At 40.9% G+C, this 19541-nt stretch overlaps 1 protein-coding gene across 1 annotated transcript in view; it reads right to left on the reverse strand.

Moving 5' to 3' along the window:
- Positions 1–9301, reverse strand: part of znf438 (zinc finger protein 438) — a 37830-nt gene extending 28529 nt beyond the window's left edge. The window contains exon 1 of the mRNA XM_061805692.1: positions 9182–9301. The gene's annotated coding sequence lies outside the window, so the exon portion shown is untranslated. The remainder of the gene's footprint in view (positions 1–9181) is intronic.
- Between the last annotated feature and the right edge of the window lie 10240 nt (positions 9302–19541).

The raw sequence follows: 19541 nt of genomic DNA on the forward strand, positions 1-19541 counted from the left end.
CGCGCTGTCAATCTGTACATGGCCTTACTCCATGATATAATTTTGCCTGCAGTAAAATTCACATTGTATCATTTTGGGATACTATCGCAAGTTGAATTACAGTAATTGAATCTAAAATACCCAGGTACAAGAAGTTACAAACAAGACGAGAGCTCTGTTGTTTAGTCTCAGAGTCCAATACAAACATCTCTGTTGAGCAGCCCCAGATGCCTCATTGCTGCAAAATAAGCAGCAGGATGAGCAACATAGAAGCCACCGGCCATCAATGATGCCTCTTTTTCAATTAGAGAAGATTATCCCAGCCAGAGTGGGTCTTCCTGTGCAGTGATATGCTAGCTTGCCACACGCAGGACGGCTATGTGTCATGTCGAGATAAATTTAGTGAGGAGGGGAATTAAAGCTGATTGTGCAAGGGGAGTTGTGGCTACACATGAGTGCACAACAAGCTTAATAGCAGAAGGTTGCTCTGGCATCTATAAACTTTACAACCTATGAGAATCCAAAGGCGGCGACACAGTCACACACTTACTACATCTCACTATTTCTCATGAATAAAAAGGATAGCATCCCATAATTCCTTACAATATACAGTAGCTTGATTTGGCAGGCATTAATCACATTATAAACCGAAGCCAAGGGAATTTCTGCAGGGCCAGGCATTAGCTAAAGCAGGTAGACACATTCGTCTTCAAAAGACCAATGGAACATCTCTGCCCTCATACCACTGCCTGCATCAGTCACCTTTATGAGAATGTTGGGATTAACAAGACATTTAACTCATCAGGCGAACTGACATGACATGCACATAAAAGAATGAGGACTACAAATCTGTCCAGAAGAAAAAAAAAAAATCTTACGAATCTGAAACATGATCAGCTTGTTGTGCAACCAAAGAAGGCTAGGCTTGAAATAGAAAATGCAGCTGTAAAACATTGTAGCTCGCTGACTGAGACTAACTGCATAACTTTCCAGAGAGGCTGTTCCATAGCTGGAGCAACTCCACTGACCAGGGGCGTCTGTGGTTAAATTGCGCTTGTCTACAGGTCCGGAGGAGGCAGGCAGGCACCACTACTGCTGACATGGAGCACCATTGCAGGGGAATGACTGAGTAATGGCAGGGTAACGTGATCCAGGGCTCGAAGGGAGTGGGAACAACCATGACGCTTAAATCATAGCTGTGGGAAGGATAAAGGGAGACACAAAATGTGTTTCCAAGACAGATATGTAGGGAGTTAGAGGCTGAGGAGACAAAGGGTGGAGTAATGGAATAAATTAACAAGGGGGCAGTATATTTGGGAAACCGCCACATAACACTGCATGCAAGGGAACACCTATCTGTCGCCATTCATGAACGTACCGCGCCTCTTGAAGTGGGAGGATCCTCAGAGGAATTACAAGGTGTGGTTTGGGATCCATATTGTTTTAGATTAAGTCGGAATAAAAGCTGTACAAGGTCCAAAATGACTTACATTTTAACTGATTTTTAGAGCTAATTGAAAAAATTGGCCTGGAGGTCAGCCCTCAACCTACAATACTTCAATTGATAGAGTAAATTTAGATTTGCTTCCGATAGAAATGAATAATATCAGGGTCTTACTGATGGCATCATGATTTGATGAGAATAGATACATTCTTCATGAATTAGGATTGGGACAGTTTAAAGTCCCAATCTGTCTGGAGCAGCATATCCACATAAAGTGCATGTAAATATAAAATGAAGGTGGAAAAAAGTAGATGTTGACAAAGCTCCTGAATTAAATGTAAAATACATAGCTGGCCAAGATTGTCACAAAACAGAATACGATTCTCTGAACACGCGGCTCGATGCTTCTAACCAACAAAAAGTGGGTTAAAAACACAAATACGCCAAATACAATTAGACCATGAAGGCACAATACCTTGCTCGAGAGCAGATTTGAAAGAAAGGCAAGGTAATGTACTTCTAACCTAAAAGATAATACAAACACAGTATAATCTGTTCCCACTATGGTGCTATATCCCACAACAATGTGATTTGGTAGATGGAACAGCCAGTCCTAAAGAAGCGCCTCAATAAATTGACAAATCTATCATTAGATTTCAGATGTCATTTTCCTTAAAACAAGTCTATTAAGACTTAGCTGAGAAAAAAAAAACTATTACTGAACCACAAAATTATTTTTCCCCATCTACCATATGGTCTTCATTCATTATTCAGACTTGAGATGCGCTTTCCTTGTTCTGCAACCATCCTCTCATGACATATTTGGGCAGCACTTAACCGACAGGACACGTATAAGCAGACTAGTATAAAAAAAATAAGAAAAAGAAAAGAAAAAAAGCATTTTAAAAGGTACGACTTCAACAGTTCCAAGCAGGAATGTCCAAAGTTCTGCCCGTGGGCAATTTCCATCCAGGCGCTCGCTGACCACCCACAGTATACATAAAATAATGTAACAGATAGTTGCCATTGTGTCATCTCACTGGTGTGAAATATATACAGTATGTACGGAATGTATTCAGACCCCCTCAAATTTTTCACTTATCTTGCAGCTATTTGCGTAAATCATTTAAGTTTTGATTTCTTCATTAATCTACACATAGCACCCTATAAAGACAGGAAAAAAAACATTGTTGACAGTTTTGAGCTAATACAGCCTTGAGACTTTTTGGGAAAGTTGCAACAAGTTTTTCACACCTGGCCTTAGGGATCGTCTGCCATTCCTTCCTCCAGATCCTCTCAAATTGTCAACTTTGATGGTGAATGTTGGACAGGTATATTCAGGTCCCTCCATAGATGCTCAATTGGGTTTAAGTCAGGTCTATGGCTGGGCCATTCAAGGAGTTGTTCTGAAGCCACCATTATTTTAGCTGTTGGCTTATGGTCATTGTCTTGTTGGAAGGTGAACGATGGGCCAGCCTGAGGTCCTGAGCACTGTGGAAAAGGCTTTAGTTCAAGATATCCCTGGACTTCGCCGCATTCATCTTGTCTTCGATTGTAACAAATCGTTCTGTCCCTGGACCTGAAAATCACTCCTACAGCATGATGCTGCCGACACCATGCTTCACTGCTGGGAGTGTATGGGACAGGTGATGAGCAGTTCCTAGTTTTCGCAAGTCACACCTCTCTCACCAAGGCTCTTCTCCCGATTGCTCAGTTTTGCCAGACAGCTAGCTCCAGAAAGGCTTCTGGATGTCCCAAACGTCTTCCATTTAAGGATTATGGAGGTCACTCTACAAACATTTTAGCAATTATTATTTTTTTTTGTCAATATGGGGTGGTGTGTGTACATTAATGAGGAAAAAAAATACCAAATGGCTGCTGTATAACTGAAAAACTTAAGGCAGTCTGGCTCCTTTCCGTACCCAGTGTAATACAAAAAAAATAAATTGAACATTCATTCTTCTGTACACATTGTAATATGTAGAAATAAACTGGCTGAATATTTCAAATCACGATCAGGGAGAAGGAACTCATGGTTCCCAGTATTAGCCTATGACTAAAAAATGTAAACGAAAGACTCATACATGCACCTGAAGTATTGCATCATGTTTTAGTTAGACTCAAATATTTGCACCCTATGTACTTTTGAATATTTCAATTTTTAAACAGCAACAAAAAAAAAATAATTTTCATGCACGCTAGATCACACAAAATATATTGTTAAAACAATATTTAACCTTTTAACTGTTTAAGAAATTTATGAAATGTGTCATTCTAATGAGCTTCAAGTCAACACTCCACATTAGTTTGTAATCCAGGGCCACTGGTCGAGTATCTGGCTTTATCACATATGACAGAAAGCTGTAATGTAGCAGTTTAAAAAGGATATTTGTCATGCAACTTTGTGAGCATAATGTAGACAGTAGGGCAAGGACGTTACAGGTATCCCATCGTACCTAAAATACCTTTGTGGGCCACAGTCCAGCACATTTTCTACCAGCAAAAAACAAACACTACTTGTGTAACCTTTGGATTAGTCATGCCTGCCAATCAATCTGGAGGTATGACCAATAGACTAATGCTTAAGTCAACTGTTACACTTGTATCGTCATCAAGGTTGGGAGTTAAAATGTCGCCAATATGTTCAGAAGCGTTTTCGAGTTCTCAATAGTGTTGGGTACCTTTTTCAGTCCCTTGACTGGTGTGGGTCCAGCCAGCAAGCTTTATATGAGAATACAAACACAGGAGAAGCTTGGTCATTTTGGTTGCTTTTTCTTAAAAGTAGAAGACATGTTTCAAGCAATGCTTGCAGAAAGTAAAATGTCTGTCAAATTGTTTCACTTCATAATCGATGTATTCAGGTACACCTGGTTCCCTAATAATGGGATTGGGTAGGACTGGGAGCAAATGTCAATGGGAGCTGTGGAACGAAGGTCACCGGGAGAAGCGGGAGTAGGAATGAAAGTCACGGGGAGCAGGTACTACGACAACAAAGTCAACTGGAGTAGAAACCATGACAAGATTCGATACCAAGGTATTCAAGCTACTTTTGTTTTGGGATTAATTAAGAGGGAATGGAATCGCTCTGTGTGTGAGTGGGATTCTTTTTTTTTTTTTTTTTAAACATTCTCTATGTTAGGAGGGAGTGATATCAACCTCTGTGGGGGTGGGAGTCAAATTCCACTCCCATGTAAGTCTCTAGAATGAGCAAACACACACACACACACAGTGACCTCACAATCTTGAGGTCAAAAGTAAATTGCATTCAGCCTTCTTATGCAAAAAAATAATTATCAAACCTCTGCTGTCGACAAAGCAATAGGATTTTCAACCATTGCTGAATAATTAATACTACTGTTTCTTCAAAGCACTGCGATTGAGTGGCGCCTGAAAGAAAAGTGTGCGTGTTTCTGTGCGTTATAGTAATACGATCATAGTTATGATTGAGCGGAAATGTTAGACAATCATCTAAGTTTCCTTCGCCTGCTTCCACCCTCCTCATCTCGCAATATGAGAAACCACAGTGGAACCGTTCATAAGCCAAAGACAACATTAAAACCGGCTGTATGGTATGGATTTTGTTTATGCAAGGTGCCATGTTTACATGCCAACCCCTTACTCATGCTCAGAGAGATGAAAAATATGACAATGTTACTCGCCCTTTACAGCCATTGTATGTGACGCACCCTTAGAAGTGCGAGCACTTTGCCACGGTGAGCGTGATAAACGAGGCTGTCACAGTCCGACTGTGACCACCTCCTCCAAAAAGCTGAGAGCTGCGCTGGGCCAGTGAAAACTCTTATAAATGTGTCTGCTAACCAATTTTCCACGTGAGCAGTAAGCCGCTTTGAAATAAACCATAAAGCTAGAATCTAATTTTACATGCATACTTTATAGATTTTGATATTACTGATTTATATACTACAAATGCATTCAGTACAGAACTCTAAGAAAGACGGTAGTTGATCGTTTGCGTGTGAATGTCCAAATATCCTCGTCAAATAAATTGGGTTATTTTCTACACTGTGAAAACTTATTAAGCAAATTATAGGTCTTTGATTTTCCTAGATATTTGATGGAAATTACAGCCAACAGTTTTCAAGTCATCAATGGGGCTGGGGGCACTTCATGATTCTCCTTTTATGCCCCTGGCAGCAAAGTATGCAGAGGTATACCTTGAGATCGTGGTGGCGGACTGGCCGAGTCATTTATTTGACCAGAAGCAGGTCAGGGAGAGACACTGTCGACCCCTCAAGGGTTCCTAAATGACTTCTGAAACATCTCTGGACCCTCAAGACTGACCACTTTCTGCCATTGCCCCAAAAGTAGACTGTGTTTGCATTACCAAGATTATCTTCAGCATGTCCATATACCATCTCAAAAGAAATCCACGCAAAAACATTAGGCCAAAGCAGAAACATCAAAAAGGTAAGTTTGTTCGTTCATCTTAGCACTAACCCTTACTAGGTTTGGGGGCATGCTGGAGTCTATTCCGGCTATTTTCGGGCGGGAGGACGGGTATACCCTGAATTGTTCACCAGGCAAGCACAGGGTACATATAAACTACAATTCACACTCACACTCACACCTACGGGCAATTTAAGGTCTTCAATTAACTTGCCCACCAAGTTTTTGAGAAGCGGAAGGAAACCAGAGTACCTGGGTAAAACCCACACAGGCAAATGGAAAACACACAAACTCGACACAGGCGGGGGCGGGATTTGAACCGCAGTCCTCACAACTGTGAGGAGGATGTGCTAACCAGTCGCCCACCGTGCCGCCCAGTTAAGTTTAATCCAATGAAAATTTAATGAAACTATAGAAAAGCTGAATTAAAGTAGACCCCACCGCTGCCAGAGGTCAGCAGGAAAAAAAAAATAGCGGGGGCAAGTGAAGGGTAAATGTACAGAACCCTTCTGGGGGCAACATGTGATGACAACTAAACATTGAAAAGGCAACGGCTCAGAAGAAAAACTGCAGATCTGACGGGGTGCGAAATGAAAACTTCCTCCCGGAGTTGCCGCATGTGGGCTTTGGTGACCTTTACAGCTCGCTATAGTGTGACAAAACCTGGCTTCCTGGCATTGGCGAAAATAATATTTTGTACCTGGAAAGGGAAACCAAAACCCCCTCTGGAATATACACCACAGCGAGCGACATTTCCAGTTTCAATACATTGGCTCTGCTCGGAGGGGAATTTCTCCTTCACTTATCCACCGCACAACACATCTTTACTTTATCACAGCTGATCATTAACATCTGGGATGCCTTTCAACTATCACTACTACACTAACAACGCTATAAACACTCGCAAAACTATATGCTTACACCTTGCAAGAATTGGAAACTCTAGACGCCCCCGCCCCTCACTGATTGTGAGAAACATCCACGCTGACATACTGCGAGCTCACAGTTGCCAACCGTAGCAGATCGGGCAGAAAGCTTCCAGTCATCAATCGATTAGGAAACTGATACAGCAGATGGCTTGTTTCACAAAATAATTTGTTTCATACAGCCATCTGGGAAAGAGCCAAGATAAACTACAAAAGGCAGACACTTCAAATGACAAACTTGGAAGGTGATCGGACAAAGGTTCTGTCTTTTACATCAACGGTGGGCCAAACAAATCAACACGACAGTGCGTAGAAACATGACAACTTGACATGTAGCCAGTCGGTACTTTTGCATGAAGATTAAATTGGGTTACATGCATTTTTCAAGTACTTAAAAAAAAAAAAAAAAAAAAAAAAAAAAAAAAAAAAACACGCAAATGCCTTACTATCTCCCTTTGTAAAGGGGAAATCCAGTGATTTCCATTAACAATGTATCCAATAGGTCATGTAATATGTACTCTATCTTGACAATGTGATGTTAAATCCTCTCTCATTTAATAGTGTTTTGAGAAGATTTTTATTGACTATTATTTTTCAGGGGTGCTGCCATTTTCGCGAGTCACATGACCTACGTGGGAGTATGTGACGTGTTAGGTGCCGTTCCAAACGCTCGATTACATGGGACAGCATTATTTCTAGCGCCGATTTCTTGGATTTATCCTCATCTGATGAAGAAATAGCATCAGTTGGTCGGGAAGACAGAGGAATACTTCTATACAAATCCGTGAGTGGCACAGGCCTGAGCGGCTCTCCGTCGCTCGATTGATCGGGGAGACGGAGGAATACTTCCATACACAGGCGCGAGCGGCACGGCCGTGAGCGTCTCGCCCGCTCGGTTGATCAGGAAGACGGAGGAATACTTCCATACAGGTTTGAACCTGTGGGTGTAAATAATGCGGCCGAGTGGTGGAGCAGTGAGCTCGCTCCCCTGCGAGCGAGCTCCGCCGCTCGACTGTAAATAATGTTGAAAATTCGGATGGTTCTTTGGGCGGAATGACGTAGAGTCTGACAAGCTCGCACCGCCGAGCGGCGGATCCGTGAGCTCGCTCGGCTGGGGAGCAACCTCACGGCTCAGCAGAGAGCGAACTCACAGATCCGCCGCTCTGTATGGAAGTATTCCTCCGTCTTCCCTTCCTCCTTAGAGTACATTTTACATGACCTATTGGATACATTGTTAATGCAAACCACTGGAGTTCCCCTTTGAGCATTGGACATTTCTGGTGTCCCTATTACATAAAAAAAGTAATGTAAATAATAATACATGAATGGAAACTGCTATGAAAGCAAACATGTTGACTGTACATCTGATAATTTTATACATCATGTATACATTAAACCTCTTATTTTGAAGCCTAAACTGGTGGTCAGGATCCTGCTCTTGTCGAAATTTTGTCAACTGCCAGTCATTTATTTATTTCTAACCACTTAAAACAACTTCTTGCTCTTACTTTCGTACGTACCGGGGCTGTAACTGACGAAAAGTATGATAATTTATTGAGCATTTGATTATTTGTTTATTAATCAAATCGGTGGAAAATATTTCAGTTTCTGTTAAAAACAGGACAGATTTGATTGTGAATTGAGCTTGGTTGTGAATCAAACTGAACCCGCAAGTCAAGGTACATGTGTACCAAATTTTGCCAAAGAAAAAGCACTAACAGTCCCTTTGAGCATTGCCTGTACAGTGGCGAAAGTGTATGATTTATTCATTTTGGTATCAATTTGACAGTGAAAACTGGGTCAGAAAAAATTAAAAATTGTGCTTAAAGTGGGCAGCTACAATAATAAGTGCGAGCATCTCATAAGCACAGTGCACTCTTCTGCAATGTGTGCATTATTGAAAACATTGGACTTTAGAAGCAAGGAAAAGTTTAAAATGTTCAACCAAAATCAAAGTGGGAAACCTTAACAGCGAACCAACACTGCAGATACAACAAGAACGAGTGACACGAACGGGGTTCACGCCATCATTGAGATGAGATCGATGTCTGGACAAGACTTCTGGTTGGTTTGTGACGTTGCTAATTTGGTGACGTCTCCCTGCGTAGCATCGCCGTCGAGTTAGCACAGGCCTGCTCTGCACTAACTGTACACAAACTGACAGACGGTTCGAAAGCGCTCAGCGACGCGACTGTTGTTGCATGTGCATATTCACGTCAGTTGTAAATTGTTGCATGTTGTTGTTGTTAGTCGACTTTGACAGTGTTCTTCCAACATAAAATGAAGACTTAATGCAGATGTTCGAGCGACATCTACAAGCTATGGTGACAAACATTACAAACTAAGCCCTGTTTGGCTTCGGTGACGAGACTCAAAAGCAGCGGTGCTCCATGAAACTGTTGTATTCCCTCAAATTTTGTCTCACCTGGATCTCCAGAGACCTGGAGGCGGCACGGTCACTCTACGGACGAGGTCATTTTCAAATAATACTTGGCAAAATAGTCGATTCGCATTTCTGCTTCGCTCCAGCCATTTTGGGCCAAACCACCAAAGAGTTCATTTAGGGTGCTAAATAAACGGAAGATAATTACGCTCTCGTGTTTCCCGGATTAAAACGGCTAAAATACAAATTGGACATCTAATTTCAGATTTATTTTAAAGATCTTGATTATTTTTTGTTACACAGTTGTTGGTGAACAGCGCTTGGTAGGCACAGCTCTCGCTCAAAACATCCCTTCGGAAGACATGGTACAGCCTGCCTGTCGTGTGAGTTTACTGTAAATGCAACCAATGAGCTCAGCTGCAGAGGGAACTTGGAAGCACAAAATTATGCAAGAAAATCATCTCAACGTTTGTTTTTTTTCAAAACTGTAATTATTAATTAATTAATATATAGTGTAGTTTCCCGTTTTGACTGCTTCAATGCTCACATCTCCGTGACTCGTGTCACTCTCCAGCAATTTAAACTGCAATTCTGCTCCTCAGATGACACTGACAGCAGTGCTATTGAAACTGGCAACTGCGTCAGGCTGTTGCTGTCATTTGTCACTCACTTTCGGTGTTGTTGTCAAAAAGAACCTTTGAAACCTTTGATAGTTTATTCCCCCACCCTCCAAACCATTTCCCTCTCACCTACTCCTTTGCTCCACTGGGCTAATGCTCATTTTCCTCATGATGTCCCAACAAATTTGTTTTGCTCCCAAGTCACTGATGGTGTAGTGGTACACAGGCCTGCCTTTTCTGAGGGCAACGTGGGATCGATTCCCGCTCAGTGATGGTGTCGTTATCTGCCCTGCGACTGACTGGCGACCAGTTCAGGGTGTAGCCCACCTTTCGCCCGAAGCTAGCTTCCTGAAACAAGTCTGCAAATGCGCAGTAAGAAAATGGAGTGGTCAATTGCACGGGACAAGAAGGGACACCACTCGATATGATCATTATAAGGATTTTAAAAGCTTGAATCTAGACAAACAATAATAATTGCTTTAAATCCACCCATCCATTTTCTTAGCCGTTTATCCTCACAAGGACCGCAGGGCTTTAAATCAGTTTTAATTTTTCAATCAGCTTTTCTGAGACATTCGGGTGCCTTGCAAATCTAGTAAGTGACCAAACTACAACAGTAGTTTGTAATTATACTGTATATATATATATATATATATATATATATATATATATATATATATATATATATATATATATATATATCACAGTAACAAAGATTATGCAATACTGAAAAATAAGTCATATGGTTCTGAAAGGACCATATGAATTGTTGAAGACAAGCACGCCACACAACTGGCAAGCACGCGGTCTGGTTTCCATAGGCTCTTGTTGTTTCTGCTGTGCCTCAGCCTTACAGTTTTTGATTGCTACTTTCAAAGAAAGAATGAAATCAGTGTAACAACAACACATGAAACGTCAATCATGTCAGCGGCGCATAAACTGTCATGGCAGAACAGTAAGTTTGCCCCTCAATATGTATCGTTACAGCACTACAATTAAACGGGCCACACACTTTTGTAAGAATAAACAGCAAAATTGAAGTCTGGTTCAATAAACATACAGATGTCAAACTATATGATCAACTTTGATGTGTGCTATAATTCTAGACATTTTTCTCTTGACTATTGTTTTGATTGGCTTGGAGTGGGGCTCAGTGGGCCAGAGCGACATGGGCGAATGAATTCTATCGCATTGCGAGCAAGGTCGGCAACTTGTGTTGTAGTGGTTAAAAGACATCAAAATGTCCCAGATGTAACGGCAAAGCTAAAATGTCATTTTGCATCGTGAACCTCCAGGCACGAATTTTATCAATACATCAACTTTCATCAGTGACATAACTTCTGTCTGCGATATTTAATTTATGTTTCAATAGTCCAAGTCGGGAGAGTAAATCACATGGAGCACTAACGATGATGACTTTTTCTTGACGTCTAATGACGCCATTTTAAAAAAGACATTTACGGTGAAGAAAATAAGTATTCGAACACCCTATGATATTGGAAGTTCTCCCACTTAGAAATCATGGAGAAGTCTGAAAAGGGATTTTGGCCCAGTCCTCCATACAGATCTTCTCTAGATCAGACAGGTTACTGGGCTGTCGCTGAGAAACACTGAGTTTCAGCTCCCTCCAAAGATTTTCCATTAGGTTTAGGTCTGGAGACTGGCGAGGCCACACCAGAACCTTGATATGCTTCTTACGGAGCCACTCCTTGGTTTTCTTGGCTGTGTGCTTCAGGTCATTGTCCTGTTGAAAGACCCAGCCACGACCCATCTTCTATGCTCTGACTGACGGAAAGAGGTTGTTCCCCAAAATGTCACAATCCATGGCCGCGGTCATCCTCTCCTTAATACAGTGCAGTCGTCCCATCCCATGTGCAGAAAAACACCCCGAAAGCATAATGCTACCACTCTCATCTGACCACAAAACGTTCTCTCATGACTCCTCTGGTCACTGGCAGACTTAAGACGGGCCTTGACGTGTGCTGGTTTAAGCAGGGGAACCTCCCGTACCATGCATGATTTCAAACCATTCTGTCTTAGTGTATTACCAACAATCACCTTGGAAACAGTGGTCCCAGCTCTTTTCAGGTCATTGACCAAGTCCTGTCGTGTAGTCCTGGCCTGATTCTTCACCTTTCTAAGGATCATTGAGACCCCACGAGGTGATATCTTGCACGGGGCACCGGTCCGATTGAGATTGACAGTCCTGTTTAACTTCTTCCATTTTCTAATGATTGCTCCAACAGTGGACCTTTTTTCACCAAGCTCCTTGACATTTTTTCCGTAGCCCTTTCCAGCTTTGTGGAGTTGTGCAATTTTGTCTGTGGTGTCTTTGGACAGCTCTTTGGTCTTGGCCATGTTACAAGTTTTAGTCTTACTGATTATATGGGGTGGACAGGTATCTTTATGTAGCTCACTACCTCACACAGGTCCATCTGATTCAGGACAATACATGGAGCGGAGGTGGATTTTTAAAGGCGGACTAACAGGTCTTTGAGGGTCAGAATTCTAGCTGATAGGTGTTAAAATACTTATTTGCTGTATCACACAAATAAATCATTTAAGAAATCATACATTGTGATTTCTGGATATTTCTTTTTAGAGGATTTCTCTCACAGTGGACATGCACCTACGATGAAAATTTCAGACCCCTCCATGATTTCTATGTGGGAGAAGTTGCAAAATCACAAGGTGTCCAAATACTTATTTTCTTCATTGTAGATACATGTCAAGGGCCACATTTTTTACTCATGTTTCAGACTGCGCTGTTTGGGCAGTGAAGCATGGTGTTGTTAGACTTGCAGTTTGAGTCACCTGGGGTTACACGTGTCTTCTTTTAACCACCGTCACAGCCTACAGAGTCGCGCCCGTGACAGGTGCTCTGTGACTGTGTCAGTTTTTTGTGTGTTCATGACAAACGGTCAGAAAGGGGGGAATGCATTCACGCAACTGAACAATCTTTTTCTTGTTCTTTTAGCACACTCGCTCACAAAGAGTCAGCAGCAGTCGAGTGAAGGCTTGAGAAAACAGAGAGAGAGGCTCAGTTGACTCTGTTTCATGCTGATAATGCTGTGTGACTCATATCAATATTTCTCATCTCTCTAAATAGGATATGAAATAGCTTTTTTTGCCGTGAGCCTTGATGAACGACGCAACTATCGCTTGGCAGCATTTGCCGAGCCGCTAACTGTAACTCTCGATTAAATCCTCCAAGTATCACTGTTGAAAAAGATGTTAAAGCATTTCAAATTATATTGTAAGCCATCAGTAGAGCTTGGCTATATATTGAGCCGCGTAGAGACCATAGAAGCGCGTCGAGGTCTTAACCACAGAAAAAAAAAAGTAGTCGTGTCATCCGACTTTCTGATCAATAAAGAGATCTTTAGCTGAGGTCCAAATAGAATTAAGAATTGCTTTAGGATAATGACGTTATCGACCAACGTTCAGTAAGGCGTTTTAAGCTGGGCTGGGTTAATTCCCATCTATGAAGGCGTGCAGGGACCCGGTCTGAATCGCACCGGCTGGTCGATACCATTTTCTCAAAGATGTTGCCCCAGTAGCGGCACTACACTGCTACTTAACGTTCTCTTCTGCAGCACAGCCATCCGAAGTGCCGTTAAAAACCAATGCCCCTGAAGTTGCATGAAATTGACATTTTTAAAAAATTCAGCGCTATCTCAACATGTTGTGCAAGCATACTGCACGAGAGCGCACTTCGGCTAGCATCAAAGATTAAATCTGCGTGTTTCGTTTCTTGGCTTCTTATGGGTTTGTGTGTGTGAGAGAGAGTGATTTTTATTCCAAAAGAAGGGCAGCTAGTCTCAAACAAGAAAAGTGAAAAGTGAAAAATATGTCTTTATTCTCCACATAAATTATTCCCACAGTTACCCTTTTACTGTTTATTTTCAATACACACATTGTATGTTCTTGGCATTTGTAATAATTGTCAAATTATGAACCTACTGAGCTTTTCAAATTGAATTTTGAGACACTAAAGCCATAATCTATATTTCAATGAAACAGGAAATTGTACTTTTGCATGTACTTGTTTTTGCAGATCTCACACCTGTGTCAAGGCACCCTCTGACCTCTGAATGACTTCTGTTCTTTATATTTCTTAATGTATGATCAAGACCAACAGGTGCATGGTTCTGCCAATGTGACCTGCCAAGTGCCCCCTTTTAGACAATAAAAGTATCAATTTTATTTTGTGGAGGAGACATTACAGTACATTTAGCACAGCACTTGTTGCAGGCACATTAGCAAACGTCTTTATACACTTGACAAAAGACAAGTAACAATGTTTAGTGTATTTCTTTTATAAAGGCACGAGGCACGATGCACAATGGAAATGCAAATATTGCAGATGCACAACGTAACACCTTTGCCGTTTATCATATTGTTTTTGTGTGTTCATGTTGGGAATGCTTTTCTTGTTGTCGCTATGCTTGATTGACCAACAGGCAAAGGGAAACTTCTGTTTCATCTCTTTGTTTGTCCCTCGCATGGACAGTTAATAAAGGTTTATTGTAACCATCATGTACCTGAATACATTACTTATTCTGGGAAGCATGAGTTGAGACAGAGGAGATTGGGTAAAAAGAACTAGTAGTGGCACTAATATTATACTAATCTAATCATATGAACAAAGTTAACGCAGAGGGATTTATTTTTTTTTTTTTTTTACCCCTGAGGATGCATTACATTATATGACAGCTTCATCTAACTTTTAAATAAGTTGCTATTGGGATCCATTTCTCTGCCTATAATTTTTTTTTTAGGCGTTGCACTCGGATTGACCACCTCTTGTTTCGTATTCCCTCAGTGAATAAAAGTGAAGTACTTTGGTTATTATGAGGGACAGAGAGGTGTTTTGATGTTTGAGGATAAAAAATGCATTTGTTTGGTCGGCTTAATTATTTATGTATCCACTGTCGAGTTGAAAACTGCCGTTCACGTGAGGGATGTTTCCAGCATAGCTTTTCGCCATTGGCACAGAATGCATTACTTCCTTATTACCGGCGTGGCTCGATGTTCCCTCGTATGCAACCTTATGGAAATATTAAATGAAGTGTCTGCACACCTCAGTGGACACATTGAATAAGCATGAGCGTTCTTGCTCACGGCCCGCAATGTGAGGATTAAGTTGACTGCCATTTTGGACTCCTTCAGGTTCACAGACTTCAATACTGACGAATGTACAGCATTTAAAGTTTTGGGGGATATAAAAAAAAGAAATAGACACAATTTTGTATACTAGCAATTCAAAGTATATTTTTCATACTACAGTATGTCTACCTTAAGGTACAATTCATTTTAGAACTGAGGTACAACTCAGTTATAACGTCAACGTTTTTCTGTGAGGTTTTTGACCACGTTAACACAATACAGTATTTATAATCAACTAAATCATATGTATGGATATTCATAGTACAGCATGCAGGGTGAGAAGCAGAAATACTTTTTGAGTGCTCGCGGACTGGGTTTGTACTTCTGGGTGTTCTCTAAAACCATCTTTTTGGACAGATTTATATGAAGTGATAAAAATTCAGATGGCAAGGTTCAGATATGAGTCATGTGTTTCTTAAAATGCATTAAAAAGGAAAAAAAGTATGTTGATGTTAACGTGCAATTTGGTTGCGCAATCTGTGGGTCGTTTCATGTGTGAAGTATGCGTCATTTCAAATGTAATGTACATGTACATGTAGATAAAAAATGAAACATTGTATATGCTCTGTGTTCGAATTGGTCACTTGGACTTATGCTGAAAATCCAGCCTTTTAACCCTTTCCGGGCAGGGGGTGCAAATTTGTAACAAGTTTAATATAATCGAATATTTTAAGTCCAGAGTATCATTTTCTGAAAGTATCAGATTTTTCTCTCTGCAAAATTGTATTTAATCCAGAGAGGGTTAATACTCTTTGTTGATTAAAGGTTGACATTTTGAGCAAGTGCAACTCCGTTGGACACATCAGCAGTGTAGTTTAAGTAAATGTAGACTTTGCTGGAGAGTTGTAAAAAAAAAAAAATCACTATGGTCTATTTATTAACACATAATAATCATCAACATCCATCCCTTATCCAAGCTGCTTATCCACACAAGGTTCACAGGAAAGCTGGAGCCCATCCTAGCTTACTTTAGGCAAAAGACGGACTACACCCTTAACTGGTCACCAGTCAGTCGCAGGGGATATATCAACACCATCACTGAACGGGAATCAACCCCACATTGCCTGCACCAAAGGCAGGTGTGTGTACCACTACACCATGAGTGACTCATTAATCATAAACACTTCACAGTAATGTTTTTAGCATTTACCCAGAAACTGTTCACCAAATATCTAAAAATATTTTGGATGAATAGGGTTGTTTCCAGTCTCCAAAATGCTAATATTAAAAGTGTTCGTTTTTCAATCGGAAATATGACCATATCCCGGGATGCAGATATGATGAAGGCTTTCCTTGAATCTTAAGTAACTCACATTGAAGTATTTTCTTCAGGTCAAGCAGACAAAGTTAGGCAAGTGTGGCAATTAAAAAAAAAAAAACATTTTAATCATGATAGGTGACAGAAGTCGGTCAAGATGATTTTAACCAGATTATTCAAAACAGTGGGGCCTTCAGTTGTGTAGTGATTCACATGGCTGACATTCATGCACTTTGAATGGCGTCCATTCAACACTCAATCAAATGGACCCCATTCACAATCGTCCCGCAATTGACTGGCAAACAGTCCAGGGCGTAGTCTGCCTTTGGCCCAAATCAGATGTCATCGGCTCCCGCTTACCCTGAATAGGTAGAAGCAGCGTAGCGAGTGGATGCTTGGAAGATCCAAACAGTGCTCTGTTCATAAAAATAAAAAATGAATACTTACTTCTGTTATAAATGGAATTGTGTACACAGTATGTACAAGATCAAATAGTCAAGACACGATATGATATAGAAGGGTTTGAGGAGTAAAAATGTAACCAATGTTTTTTTGGTCAATTGGAGTATAAAACTAGTTTGCGTTAAAACCTGCACTCACTATCAAAGGACTACATTTGCGACCTGGACTATTGAAGCTCGAATCAAAAATGTGTGTTCCCGCGGTGCTGCTGTACTGTAATGCTCACCAATTACATGCCACCTCCATATTTTGCCATTTTTAGAGAAGGCTGTCATTTCGTATATTTCACATATGTTACTGTATGTGACATCAGGTTCGACTTTCCTGTGTTGCGTGATTAGGCGATGGCTAAAAGTAGTGAGGTTAGGTGTCTGGGTTCACTGATTAAACATCCGCTGTCACTGCGCCATCACCCTGTTTTATTTGCATCTTGTCAGGTGTTCGCTGGTGTAGTTTACAGCAAATTTGAGGTAGCAGCTATTTGGTCATCTTGGATTTTTTTTTTTTTTTTAAAGGACAAGGCAATATGTCAAAAAAGTCAACATAATGTACCGCACCCCCCCCCCCAAAAAAAATCATTATTCCTTCAAGTGAAGAACACGGAATGAGAGCTTATGTACACTTTGTTTTTCCCCTGAAATAAGAAATGTGCATACTCAAGTACTTTCTTCAGGCAACGGTAGTCATCATTTACAGTTCTGCATCTATTTTTTTGGTGAACAAGTCAAACAAAGCAGCATACTGTAAAATGCAGATGCATGATTTACATTTAATGTTTTAAGGTGTGGACACTGTAGTCTGCATTTCGCTGGAATAGGCGCCAGCTCCCCCGTAAACCTGAACAAGATATTGGATTGATAGGTTTTAAGTCCTGTGCTTGAGGTTTTTTTTGGGCACATTCAGTTGTTGTTTTTTTTTGCCGTAGCTGTAGCACGGTAACACATTTTGATGTCAAATGCTCTGCATGTGTTTCTAATCGTGAGTTTGGATCGTAACTTTACGTTCAGTGGAAGATCCCAAAACAAATTTTCAGTCTAGAGAAAAAAAAGGTTGAAATTTTGTTGTGCATTGGGGTTTTCTATTCGCATAACATGTTTTTGGAATGTGGGAAGAAACCTCACCTACACAAATGAGGAGCGTCCCTCTACGTTTCTCATTTCCAAAGCCTAAACGTTATTATTGCAGTCATTTCCTGTACTCTGTGGGGGTGGGGGGTGGGTTCATTTTGGGACTCCCCTTTCACACCTAAAACTTACTAGCAGTCTGTCACCTTTTCAGCACCTCTCTCTGGCTGTTGTAAAGGTGTGGGTGGTCACTATTGGACCCTGAAGTGGTCACAAGGACACTGGGCTATGAAATTACACGAGGCCGCCAGCCCGAGGTCCGTGCAGGAGTCCCTTAATGAAAACTGTTGCGCAGCGCAGGCTGCTCAGAGTAGCGGAGACAATCTGTTTGACAACCGGGGTTTAATATGCAAAGGTTGAGTAAAGGGACACCCATAGTAATTGCCTGGTATTTTGCATGTTCATTTATAGTACTGCGCCACAATTCACGGACCCGCCGTCGACAAAATGTTCTGATGTACTGTGAGTACATGTGGGGAAAAAAAAAGAGTAGGTGTTTGGTATTCATATTCATCCAGTGAAAACAGTTTTGGCCTATCGCGCATTGAAACATAAGCAAACAAACCACCTACGCATTTCTCAGTTTGAGCCTTAAGTTTCTACTTATAAACAACAACCAGGTAATCAGAATGCAGCATGACAAATTCTTGTGTAGTGATATCAACAGTGGAAAGATAACTATTCTACTATGTCAAAATGTAATTTTCATACCATTATGAAGCGTTTTCCTTGTAAAGGTAGACCAAAAGGTGGTATATTTGGTATTTTTCCGCCAGTCCGCTCAACATTTAATTCAGTGGAACATTTTTCAGTAGAGCCTCCAAATTAAAAAAAAACACCTTAAAGGCTGAACAAGTTGTAAAACATTTTCGGGACACCCTGTGCCGTAAAAGCCGCACAAATGACTGAAGGTCAAATCGTCATCATGTATGCTAAAACATTAAGAAATGTACAATAAATCAGGAATTGCTATGTAGAATTACTTCAAAAATAAATGAAACTGGCCTGAACATACCGTATAGAAAAAAAGGTACAATACACTTTTGCAGCACCTTTTGTGGAAAACACTGCAATCAGTTGACTTCCATAACTCAATTAAATTTAACGAAACATATTTTGACACACTCCTCATGGGCACTAAGTGCCACTTCCGAATACAGTGACCTGACACTACATCGCCCCCCCCCCATGTTGCCTTTTTTTTTTTTTTTGCAATCATTTTCCAAGCTTGATTTTTTTTGTGTGTGTGCTTTCAGTGTAATACCATGTTCTGTTGCCACACAAGCAGCAGTATGCTGTACTGGAAGAATTGCAGTGTTATACGAGCAGGAACAAACAGCCGAGAAGGTCACCAACCCCAAGTTCCAGTAATAGTGTTGTTCCCACAGAGTAAAAAATACACATCTGTGAGTATTGAGGAATGCTCTGCTTGTGTGTCTTGCTACTGTGTGTGTTAAAGTAGCAGTTGTTTGAAGGTTTACAATTATCCATCCAACCAAGCATAATTTTCGGAGCCGCTTATCCTCACGAGGGTCACGGGAGTGCTGGAGCCTATCCCAGCTGTCATCGGGCAGGAGGCGGGGCACACCCTCAACTGGTTGCCGGCCAATCGCAGGGCAGGTTTGGAATTAATTAATGCAAATGTTTGTTATCCTGTCTATGGCATTTCACAATATATGTCAGCATTCAGCTGGCGTTAGAGTAACTATATATTATGACATTAAAAATGTGTTGAAAATTATAGTTGAACATTGTAATGTTTATGTATA

This window comes from Syngnathoides biaculeatus, chromosome 19 (genome assembly GCF_019802595.1).
Source record: "Syngnathoides biaculeatus isolate LvHL_M chromosome 19, ASM1980259v1, whole genome shotgun sequence".
Classification (NCBI taxonomy): Eukaryota; Metazoa; Chordata; class Actinopteri; order Syngnathiformes; family Syngnathidae; genus Syngnathoides; species Syngnathoides biaculeatus.